We start from the raw sequence: 12,325 nt of genomic DNA, 5'->3' as shown, positions 1-12,325 counted from the left end.
AGCAGCTGAAATATTATGATAAGATGTATTCCTTCCACAAAGGCATAAACTTTCTAGAATCTACCTCTTAGTCTGCATCTGTGTAATAGGGAATAAAGAATGGAAGAGGCTTAAGTTTCTGGAGGATTTATATCTTCCCCAATCATACCTGTTGAATAGGACTTGTAGGTATCCCATATCAGCTTTCATATCAGTTACTTTATGGTTTTGGCCATTTGCATTATTGACAATCCTGTTTGTGAATTCCTAATTCTGCCTACCAAGGCATATGGGTCTCACAGGACACCCAATCTGCTTCAGTTTCTAGAACATATAGATAGTTGAAATTAGATAGAATATATAGATAGTTCCTTCTCTTGCCACTGGCTTGGTTTTGATACTAATGATACTGAGCTATGATTTTGGCCACTATCTTTGTAGTGAAGAACATTTACATTTAATTTTAGTCCTGGTCTTTTATTTTGGATTTTGATTTCTTCTACTCTGATTGTTTCTTCCTTGATCAAGCCTTCCTGATTTGTAGAATCTTGTTCCCAGACCTTGGCTGTTATTGCTAACTGCTTAATTCCTAATAATAGTCAATCACTCAACAGAGAGGGATTGACCTAGTAAGTGATTCAGGTGAGAATGCCCATCTTTTTCTGAAGACTCAATTGTCTTATATTTTCCAGGTTCTTCTATAGTAGGCACATGTGTCTGAGTTCTGGTCAATGGAATGAGATCTATTTCCAGATGTGACCCCTAAAATCTTCCTGGAAATTCTAATTTACTTCTTCTTAACTGGGTACAGAAGATTCAGTAGAGTATTTGGTGGCCCTGGGGGAAGAAATAGTTGATGACAAGACCCAAGTGTCTGAATGACTGTGCAAAGCATAGCCCCTGCTGACCCATGCTCAACTGTGTTTATATGAAAAATACACATTTATTGATGTAAGACACTGGGATACTGAGATTGTTGATATGTTGATACACTAGTTAGGTTGTCTTGATTAGTATATCTTAAATACGTCCATTACAGTAACAGATATCTACTGAGTACATAGAAAGTACTAGATCATGTGTTAGATGCTGGGGTACAGTAGTAAAATCTTATATATATCTTGACATTATAGCTCTTGTAATCTACTGATGACTAATGAAGATGGGGATAAATGGGTGGTGGAAGGAGATCAAGTCCAGAGAAGCATGATCAACCCTTACATGGAACTGATGAATACAGAAGCTGATGCTATAAAATTGGGTAAGATTGACTGAGATTATGGACCTTAGGTTGTTATTAAAATAAAGTAGTATACAAATTAGTAGGTAGTTTAACATGAAGACCCTTGTTTGGATAAAGATTCAATTAACTAGGAAAGGGAACCATATAATGGGAAAAGAACAAAAACTGGGCCTCCCCAGTGGTGCAGTGGGTTGAGCGCCACACTGTGAAGCTATTCACAGCCTCTGCAGTGTGGGTTCAATTCCCTGTCAGCCGGGAGATGCCTACATGGCACGGCAGATCTCTCCTGCCTTGCTCGCTGCTCCCCTCAGCAGTGTCTTCGGTCCATCTGCCCGTTCTGCTCCCCACTTTCTCTCTGGGGAATCCTCTCACCCTCCTGCGCCTCTGGCCTGTATCCCAGTTCTTGTATAAATAAATAAATCTTTTAAAAAAGGAAGAAAAGAATCAAAACTATAGAGTCCTCACTAGATCCTAACCAATGCACATACTCTGGTTTGATTGTTATATTATGAAGTAGATATCCCCATTTTCCTGTTGTAAAGACTGAGGTTTAGGGACATTAAGTCACTTGTTTGGGCTCACAGAAATATTAAGTGGAAGAACTGTCATTATTCCCTGAACCAGTGGGGCTCTTTCCTCAGCTCTGTGCCATTTGGATGATTGGCTCTTACTGCTCTCCTGGCATCAATGAGAACTAGCACCCAGCTCATTAGCCCACAGAACAGGCTTCAGTCTTAGGAATGAAAGCATAGTGCTACATCCTGTCCTCCCCGGAGAGATATACACTCCATTAGTTTTTCATTTGCCAGAAGCATCGGTTTTTTAATATTTTCTCTTTCCTTTTATCTCAGGGGAATATCAATCTGTACAGATTTATTATTAATTCCCTAGTAACATGCTTAGCTACTCAAAATTTTTTTACTGTTGCTTGTAAAAGAAGGCCTGCTTGTTCTTGAAATTTCAGGGACTGCGATCACTCTGGGATGAAATATCACCTTGAGAGGAAAGGAGAAGAGAAAAGTACAGGAAAAAGTAACTCCCTCTGTCTTCCACCCTATCTGCCTTTTTTTCTGGAATACGCTGCACTACTTATTGGAGACTTTCCCCCCCATCAGATTTTCTCATACCCTTTCTCCACAGTGCTCATCTTCCAAGGAATATTAACTTCCACTCAATCGTGGCATTTGCAAAAAAAGAGGAATTCTCAGGCAGCAGGCTCTTCTTTATTTTTTTCTCCAAATTTCTTTTCACCTCTCAAAGTCTTTTTCTTAAAATGACATTTAGTGTGTCTTTCCTATTTGGATGCAACAAAGCATATTTTTTATTGCTTTCTGAGGTATTAAGAATTTGTAAATGAAAATTCAAGTGAGTTAACATCTGTAAAAGTTTATATACTTAACAGATATTGATGAAAGCCCCATTATATGTCAGTGATTAACAGATATTGAAGAAAGACTCCCTATATGGAAGTGACCCAGCTCCCTGGATCTATGGCTCAGTGGGGACATGAACATTAAATAAAAACACTGACAATTTTATAAAATTATATAATTATCCCATTGGTTCGTTAATTTGTCAGGATACAAGCATGAAACAGTTTTTTTCTCTAGTTGGTGTTGTTCATTATATTTGTTGATTCTCATGCTTTAATTACTTTTGTGGGGATTATATAACATCCCAGACACTTTGAAAGATTTGTCTGAACTAATTTGAGAGGCGCCTCTCCTGACTCACCATACATTTTCTCTCTCAGCCCTGACAGTCTCAGGTTGACGTGCTCAGGGGAGAGAGGCACAGTCTAATTTCCCATGTTTTTTCCCTGACTCTGCTCTGGGCCCCATCACTGGTATGTGGGATTAGCAGAGTGCTGGGCCAGGGAAGGGGAGAATTACAGAAAAGGAGCAAAAGATTTAAAAATAGTCAATAAACACATCAAAGCTTCAACATTGTAGCTTGTCTGGGAAATGCAAAGCAAAAACCCAATAAGATACTACTTAAGTGTCAGTAAGATGACTATAATAAAGAAAGATAAATAGTAATAAGTACTGGCAAGGCTGTGGAGAAATTGGAACTCTCATACATTGCTGGAAGAAATTTAAAATGGTGCAGCTACACTGGAAAACAGATCAACAGTTCTGTAAACTAGAAAACAAAATTACCATATGATATGGAAATTCCTTTCCTAGATATCTAATTGAAATACAAACATTCATTCACACAAAACTGTACATGAAAGTCCATAGCAGCATTATTAATAAAATGTACTATATATACTCAATGGAACACTACTCAGTTATAAAAAAGACAAACTCTTGCCATTTATGACATGTATGGAACTAGAGAGGATAATGATATGTGAAATAAGTAAGAAAGAAATAGACAAATATCAGATGGTGTCAAAATCAAACCACTAACAAACCCTGGAATCTGACTGTAAAATTGAAGCTGCCAGAAGAGGACGGGCAGAGTGAAGAGCAAAGTGTGGAGGGTCCCTGATGGACTATAGTGGAGGACTCTGGGTGCCTTGGTGGTGTGTGAGCTGTTCTAATATATATTTGAAAGGATATGATCCTATACATCTGAATTTATATTGTTTTGTAAAGCAATGTTAACTTGATTTAAAAAAAAAGGGCTAAACAACTTAAATATTTATTTATCAATGAATGAACAAATAAAATGTCCAATAAATGGAATAGTATTTGGCAATATTTTTTGTCAATAAAAATGAATGAAGCATTATCTTTAGATATCTGCATCCCCATATTCATTATAGCATTTGTATAGTTAAAATAGTATAGTTTATGGTATAGTTAAAATATGGAAACAATCTGTTTGAGTGGATAAAGAAAAATGTAATATATGTATATATTTATATACACATATACACACAGTGAAATACTACTCTGTCGTGAAAAATAAGGATATCATGACATTTACATCAATATACATAAAAGTTGAGCATTTTATGAGAAATTAACCAGACACAGAAAGACAAATACTGTATCATCTCACTTATGTGTGGAATCTAAAAAGACCAAAATCATAGGAGAGTAAATTGGTGGCTGCCTGGAATTGGGGTTATGGAACTGAGATGTTGGTTAGAGGGTACTAACTTCCAGTCATATGAGTAATATATTCTGAGGATTTGTAATGTATAATGTTGACTAGAGTTAACAATACTATATTGTATATTTGAAAGTTGCTTAGTGAATAGCTTATAAATGTTCTCATTGTACACATGTACAGAGGGATCTATGTCTATTGATGGATGTGTTAACTTTTTTGTGTTAAACTTTCTATAATACGTATATAATCAAATTAAAAAAAAAGGAATGAAGTATTGGTAGATGCCACAACATGAACTCTGAAAACATTGTGCTGAGAGAAAGCCAGTCATAAAAGCCCACATATATGATTTCATTTATATAAATATACAGAATAAGTAAATCTACTGAGACAGAAAATATGTTAGCATTTTCCAGGGTCTGGAGTAGGGGAGAATTACAGGTGATTGCTAATGAGTATGGTGTTTCTATTTAGAGGAATGAACTATTCTAAAATTAGATTGGGTGATGGTTGCATAATTTGTGAATATTATAAAAAGCAAATAGCAGATTGTGTATTTTAAATGGGTAAAATGTATCAAAAATAAACTTCTTTTAAAAAGTATTGGAGGAAAGACTTTTTTCCTGGAGTCAGAGAAAACAGAAGACATTGGCAGTGGAGTATCTACCTAGAAGGTAGATAATAATTTTTGTTTTGAGGAGGGATTGAAAATAGAGATCTTTGAAGGAGGTATGTAGATTTTTGGTGGTCTTAGAAATAATGTAACTATAAGTTGTTTGCCCTGGAGAACAGAGATTAAGGGCACTGCCTTTTGAATGAAATGAACCAAGGTGCTAGTCCTACAGGTTTTGTGACCTCATGAATCTTAACTTTTCTAATAATATCAAACATCTGGGTATGTGTTATGTGCCTGATATTCTAATTATTTCATTATTTTATTTTTTAAATCTAATTTTGTCTTTAACAATGCCCTGAGTCAGTTGTAAAAGTTATTTCAACAATGAAAAACTTAGAGATTAGATAACTTTTGTAAGATGACACAGCTAGTAAGTGATAGAACCATAATTTAAACAGAAATAGTTTGAGTCAATTGCCTGAAATACAATCATTTCATATTACTGCCTTAGTGTTCTAACTAGAAAAAATAATGGTATTTATAACATAAACTGTGAGAAACAAATGAAAAACAATATAAATGAAATGTGTGGAATACATAAAGCACTGGGAATGTATTATAGTTAAAGTTATTTAACTTGTATTTCATGTTGGCTGAATTTTTTCAAGTTTATTATTTAATTATAATTGCAATTTCATTATTTCCTACATAATTATTTTTAAAAGTTGTATTTTTTTTTAAAATAGCTACTTTTTTTTTTTTAAGATTTTATTCATTCATTTATGCAAGAACCAGGGTATAGGCCAGATGCGCGGGAGGGTGAGAGGACTCACCAGAGACAGAGCGGGGAACAGAACAGGCAGACTGACGAAATACACTGCTGAGGGAAGCAGCAGACATGACAGGGTAGGTCTGATGTGCCATGTGGGACCCTCACCGGCCGACTGGGATTGAACTGGCGCTGCAGAGGCTGTGGACAGCTTCACAGCGCTGCGCTCAACCGCCTGCGCCACCAGGGGAGGCCCTGTATTATTATTATTATTATTTTAAATCTTTTTTAAAATTTTATTTATACAAGCGCTGGGTACAGTCAGAAGCGTGGGAGGGTGAGAGAATCCCCCAGAGCCAAAGCAGGGAACAGAACAGGCAGACTGACTGAAATACACTGCTGAGGGGAGCAGTGCAAGGCAGGAGAGGTCTGCGCGCCATGTGGGACCCTCGCTGGCAGCTGGGGATTGAACCGGTGTTGCAGAGGCTGCAGGCAGCTTCGCAGCCCAGCACTCAACCACTGCGCCACCAGGGGAGGCCCTCCTGTATTATTTTTTTATTGAGGTAGCTTTGATTTACAATGTGACTTTATGATTTAGGGTTATAGGGCCACACCTCTTCAGATGTGTGTTACCATATCACACCCACCACCAACACACACATAACTCTCCACCATTGGACCCCTCCTCCCCCTTAGCTCCCAATCCTTACTCTCCTCTTCTGGGCCACTTTTAGAAATAGAGTTACACTTACCTCATCACTGCAGTTAAATAATTGCTTAGCTGCTTTGGCTTCTCTCAGGATTATATCATCATTGAGTGCTCTAATTGTAATTTGCTGCTTATAAAAAACATTTATGGCTTTTTATAAGTTATTATCACACCATTTATGGTAACTGTAATGTTTTTTTCCTTTTGGAAGTTAGTTGTTGTAACTTTATACAAATCCAGTATTAATCACTTGAAAGCCACAATGGCAGATTCAACAAAATATTCTAGATAAACATTAAGAGCAATTAAAAGCCATCAAGCTTTTGTCTGTGTGTATATATGTGGTGGATATATTATATGTAGTGATACACACACATTTGACCTAATGGGGTAGTTCCTGATTGTCTCATCTGCTACAACTTGGAAAATATTTCCTATCTTATGTTAAAATATAGGATTGACAAATATGTAATAAATTACAGCAGATAGCAAAAATCAACTTGAGTTAAAATGACTCCTAGTCTTCCTCAGATTGACCACAGTTTGATGGAATGAGCACACGTAACAAAGAAGATGTCCCTCATAAGAAGAGGTAGGTCAACCGTGTAAGCAGAGAGAAGGGAGATATTCACTAGCATATGTTGGTAATTCTTATTTAAGCATTGCCCCTGGGAAAAGGAGGCTTGGGTCACACATAATAACCTGAAAGGAAATAACAACAGGCCCTCCAGTTTGATGCTACTAATCCATATCTTATTCATAATTTGCTTTTCCAGGAGTCCTTCCATTAAAGAGAATGAAAAGGTATTCTGGTAGGAATAGCAATTTTACTTCATTTATTTATTTTATTTTTTAAATTTTTTAAAAAAGATTTATTTATTTATACAATAAATTGTACAGTCAGAAGCGCGGGAGGGTGAGAGAATTCAGCAGAGCCAGAGCAGGGAGCAGAGCAGGCAGAAGGACCGATGTACAGTGCTGAGGGGAGCAGCAGGCGGCAGGAGAGGTCTGCACGCCATGTGGGACCCTCCTCCAGTGGCCGGGGAGCAGCGGGGGATTAAACCGGTGCTGCAGAGGCTGTGGGCAGCTTCACAACCCAGCGCTCAACCGCTGAGCCACTGGGGAGGCCCAATAGCAATTTTACTTTATAATGCAAATTAATGAATGTGCATTCTGACTTCCTGAGAGATGGTTCTTTCTGTTTACCTTTGGGACCAACCACATTGAACCTGAAACTTTCATAAAGTCAGTGAAACTTGTTTTTTATTTTTAATCCCACATTTAAGTGGGATCATGTAGTATTTGTATGTCTCTCTCTGATTCATTTCACTTAGCCTAATGCTGTCAAGGTCCATCCTTGTTATTGCAAATGACAAGAGTCTCTCTTTTTGAGTTGAGTAACATGTGTGTTTGTGTGTTTACACGTGACATTTGTTTTATCCATTCATCCACTAATGGGCATCATGGTTGCTTCAGTATCTTGGCTGTTGTAATAAATGCTGCAGTTAACATGGGGGTGCACATGTCTTTTCAAGTTAGTGCTTTTGTTTCCTTTAGAATAAAAAAGTGGAGTTGTTGGATAATGTGGTAGTTCTATTTTTAATTTTTCTGTGGGATCTCCATACTCTTTTCCATAGTGGCTAAGTTAGGGGGAAAAGGATGTCCAAAAGCTAATTCCATATAGGCTTTGTGGACTCCACCCCCACCCTAGGTCAAAGTCAAAGACACTGGGAACTCCAAATCCCATCATCACCAAAGGAAGGTGGCTGGGACCTGAGGGTGGGGTTAAGCAGCCAGGTGGATATAAAAGGCAGACACGTGGGCTTTCGGGGTCCCCCATTTTGGCTCTCCGCCAGCTCGCAGCGTCCGGCCAGCTCTGAGAGTGACTTTGGGTTTCCAGGTCATCGGATCGGGTAGGACGCATTAAAGACTTTATTTCCCTATTTTTTCCCCTGAGTTGTACATTTTCCTTATTTCCTTTTCTCTTGTAAATAAACCTTTTATTAACCTTTTGTGTGTGTGTGTAGTAGAGTATTCATACCCACAGCCACGAACCCGTTTTAATATCGGGGTTGCTCTATAACAGCTACACCAATTTGCACTCCCATCAACAAGGCACAAGTGTTTCCTTTTCTTCATATCCTTGTCAATACTTGCTGATTTATAATGTACCACTGAGAGGAAAATAGTACATTTATCTTTGATATTCTGTCTTAAATTGTTGTGAATTGCTTTTGGTCATATTATCTCTCCAGGCTGTTAACATTTCTGGCTGAGAATGTGGTGGTGGCCTGAGGGCACCTCAGGCAGAGACAAAGGAGCATGAGGGAGGGGGTCTTTATCATTGGTTGATGTATATGAACTAACCACCAAAGTTGCTGGAAGGGCTGAGGGGATATGGGCACCAACAACGCCTGCCACAGTATCCTGGAAATTGGAATCTGGATTTGAGAGAACGGGTCAGATGCTTTTAAGTGATGCGTGTTATCTAAAAGGGTATGTTGAAGGTATTACAGTGGCCATCCTGTAACAGGGAGAGAAGAAGCTGCAGAAGAGACTGAGGAAGGAAGCAGGATGGAGCCAGGAGACCTGGAGGAGGCGCATGGAGCCTAGAGACACGTGAAGAAACTGCGCTTGTCTTGTGGTCATGGACTGGGTGACACAGATGTGGGTGAGACCTGTGGGGAGGTGACAATGGCAGCTTTTATCTTGATGTTGATTTTGCTCTTTTCCTTCCGGGCTTGTCCGGTTGTTTGTGACCCTTTGCTGTGGGTCCCCACTGGAAGATGCTTTAGACTTGTAGCAGGCTTTGGGGCCTTGTTCTGGGCTGATCCCATTTGGATGGACTTTTACCCACGAGGGGATGGGTAACTTTGGGTGCTTCATTTAGAAACTAGACTCTTTGCCTTACCTGTATTGTTTCCTAGTTTTATTAAAGATCCTTCCCATTAGTCTCATGTGTTTTGTGTTGATGCGGCGGATGGCAGAACCCATTTAGAATAGGCAGGTTTGCGGGGTTTGGGCTGCCCCTCTCCCTGTCCTGTAACAATCCCAATGAAAAATGATGAAGCTGGGAACAAATCCAGGTGTTCTGGCTCAAGACACTCTGTGGGACCTTTCACTGAACTCTCTAAATTTGATAAACTACCTTTGTTCCAGCTCAAAATTGTAACAAAATAGTTTTAATCTTCATCTTTTGTGATTTTAATAGAGGCTAGATTGAGTACATGTCATAATCTTCTACTGAATTTCAGACTTTACTCAGATTAAGCATGGTATATCACAATTGCGGGTAACTGGCAAACATTACAACTTTCTCAACACTTTCTTTACTTTTTTTTAAAAAAAGATTCATTTATTTATGCATACAAGAGCTGGGGTACAGGCCAGAGGTGTGGGGGGTGAGAGGACCCACCAGAGACAGAGTGGGGAATTGAACTTGTGCTGCAGTTGCTGCGGATTGCTTCATAGGTTGCGTCTTAACCCTTGCACCACTAGGGAGGCCCCTCAACATTTTCTTATTCCCTTTATCGCTTGGTTTTCTCCTCAGGGTCAGATTTTATATGAGCCACACTCCTTCCCTATGTCCCCATGGTCTTCTTTCTTTAAGAAACATCAGGGCTCAAGAAATGAACAGATGTTGAGTGGCCAGGTAAACTTGCTAGTTATGTGATATACTTTATCCCATCAGGTTCATGCAAGGGTATGCGATTCAAAGTCAGCCTATAAAATTAAAAATTATAATCATTATATTGTATTTTGAGGTTACTGATGAGTATATGAAATCACAAACATTGATGTTCAATTGCCAAAGGTGTACTGCAGTATTTTTGTCTGCACTTGTTCAATACTGGACACTTCCGTAGGCTTATGATACAATTAGCTGATTTTTAACATTAGATATTTTAAGCATTCAGTTTTAAGCATGCTATTTTGTTCAACTGATGGATAGTCTCGTTTGACTTTATCTGTGAGATAAGAAATAGAAATAAAATGTGTGAAGTAATTTTGATCCATCTTCTATGATGTGAATTATTACTTTAATTTTAGCTTTAAAGAATAAAACTTATATAACTTTTATCTTTATTAGCTTGATGATTTGTTTTTGGAATTAGAATCTGACTGCTTAATATCTTATCAGCATAGGGCAACATCCTTTGTTTATATCATAATAGGTGACAAACAGAAATGTTTTGATTAGCACCTGCCCTCCAAGTCACCCCCATACACCAACTAGTGTAGTTAGAGCACACCAATCTTTGTTTAATCAAACTAGATACCATGTCCTTACTTGAAATTGAAAGAATTTAATGCTAAAATCTGTCTGAGTTTTATTTATGAACCAGTTGCCTGTGAAATATGCATGGATGTTTGAAATTAGTAATAATGAGTAGAATATATACATATTTAAAAATATACATGGATCATTTCCTGTCTTTTCTTGTGGTTAAGGCAGAGTAAGAGAGCAATGGCCTCCTACAGCTGCCATTATCATTCCACATTTCTCTTTTATTGCCCATCAAACATGTATAGATTTAATGACCTGGAGAGGGATCAGTGAAAATTCTTCACAGCACTGCATGTTTATTAATGGGCCTCCTGTTCATTGTGATGTGTTAGTGTCAGGATTATGCCAGTGGTATTGCAGGAGGCAATTAAGGATTTCTTTATTTCTGATAAAAAGGAAATTAGCTACTGATCAACCAAACAGAGCAACTCAACATCTTGGCAAGTGAATGGGAGAAGAAGGAAAGCATGGGCTATAACGAGGTCAGAAAATTGGGAGATAATTTGGTAAATTTGCTCTGTTGTAGGACATAATAAGGAGGAACAGCAGCCCCAGCTGTAGAAGAGGGGAGAATGGAAAATAATGGAAGCAAAAATTTGAAAATGGATAGTAATGGGGGTCTTTACAGTGATTTTTAGTTTCCTTTAGCAAGGAGAAAACTCACTTGATTCAGATAAGTTTATTTCAATTCCATTGACCCTCTTCTTGATCAACTATTTATTGAGTATCGAGGTTCTTTGGGAGATATGAGAATAATTAGAATTTAATCCCTAACAATAACAAAAATAAACAAATTTAGGAAAGAGTTTATTGAGGTTGGCAAAGCAGGTGAGTCATCTGATGCAGGCATGTGATGAGAATTTACTGAGGAGTAGTGCCTTGTGACTTAGTGACTTCAGTATTATTGCATTTCATCCCATAATCACCTTTGTTATAGGTTACCCCATTCATAAAATGATGTTTTTACTCCTAACATCTTAGTTTGTGTTTGGAGATAAGGTCTTTAAATTTGTAATTAAGGTTAAATAAGCTACTAAGGAAGGCGATAATTCTGCATGACTGGTATTCTTGAGAGAAGGGGGCACAGACTCACAGAGTAATGACCACATGAAGACACAGGGAAAAGCCAAGGAGAGAGATCTGCTGATACCTTGAACTTCTAATCTCCGGAACTATGAGAAAATAAGTTTCTGTTGTGTAAGTCATCTAGTCTGTGGTATTTTGTTATGGCAGTCCTGGCAGACTAATACAATCCTGGAAGGAATTAACTGTAATTCCACTTTATGAAAAAACTGAGATTCAAAAAGTTACATATGTAATCTGGGTTTACAAACTAGTAAGTGGGTTTCACAGTTGGGCTTTCATAACTTGGATCAAATAAACCTCTGTAATCACTAGGAGCATTAGCCTTAAGGATATCGACATTAGAATTTTTAGAAGATTCTTGAACTGTTACTCAACACGTCATATATAAATGGATTAAAGTTGTGAGTTTAAGCAAAATCAGGATTTTTAGAAATCTATGATACAAAATGAGACAAGTGTTTCCCTTTATTTCTTAACTGGAATCTTGCATTCAGATCTCAGGATCATACATTCAGTAAAAGAAACATACTAGAACTTGTTCCAAAGAAAGTAAATCAACGCTGGCTGAA

The 12,325-nt window shown here is 37.9% G+C and overlaps 1 pseudogene; it reads left to right on the top strand.

The window, feature by feature from the left end:
• LOC119260303 (mannosyl-oligosaccharide 1,2-alpha-mannosidase IB-like) overlaps positions 1-12,325 on the top strand; it is a 124,293-nt pseudogene that overhangs the window by 29,311 nt on the left and 82,657 nt on the right.

This window comes from Talpa occidentalis, unplaced genomic scaffold, assembly GCF_014898055.3.
Source record: "Talpa occidentalis isolate TD23 unplaced genomic scaffold, MPIMG_talOcc4v2.1 talOcc4.6, whole genome shotgun sequence".
In the NCBI taxonomy this organism is placed as follows: Eukaryota; Metazoa; Chordata; class Mammalia; order Eulipotyphla; family Talpidae; genus Talpa; species Talpa occidentalis.
The sequence above is the reverse complement of the archived record's forward strand: the minus strand, read 5'-3'. Positions and strand labels throughout refer to the sequence as shown.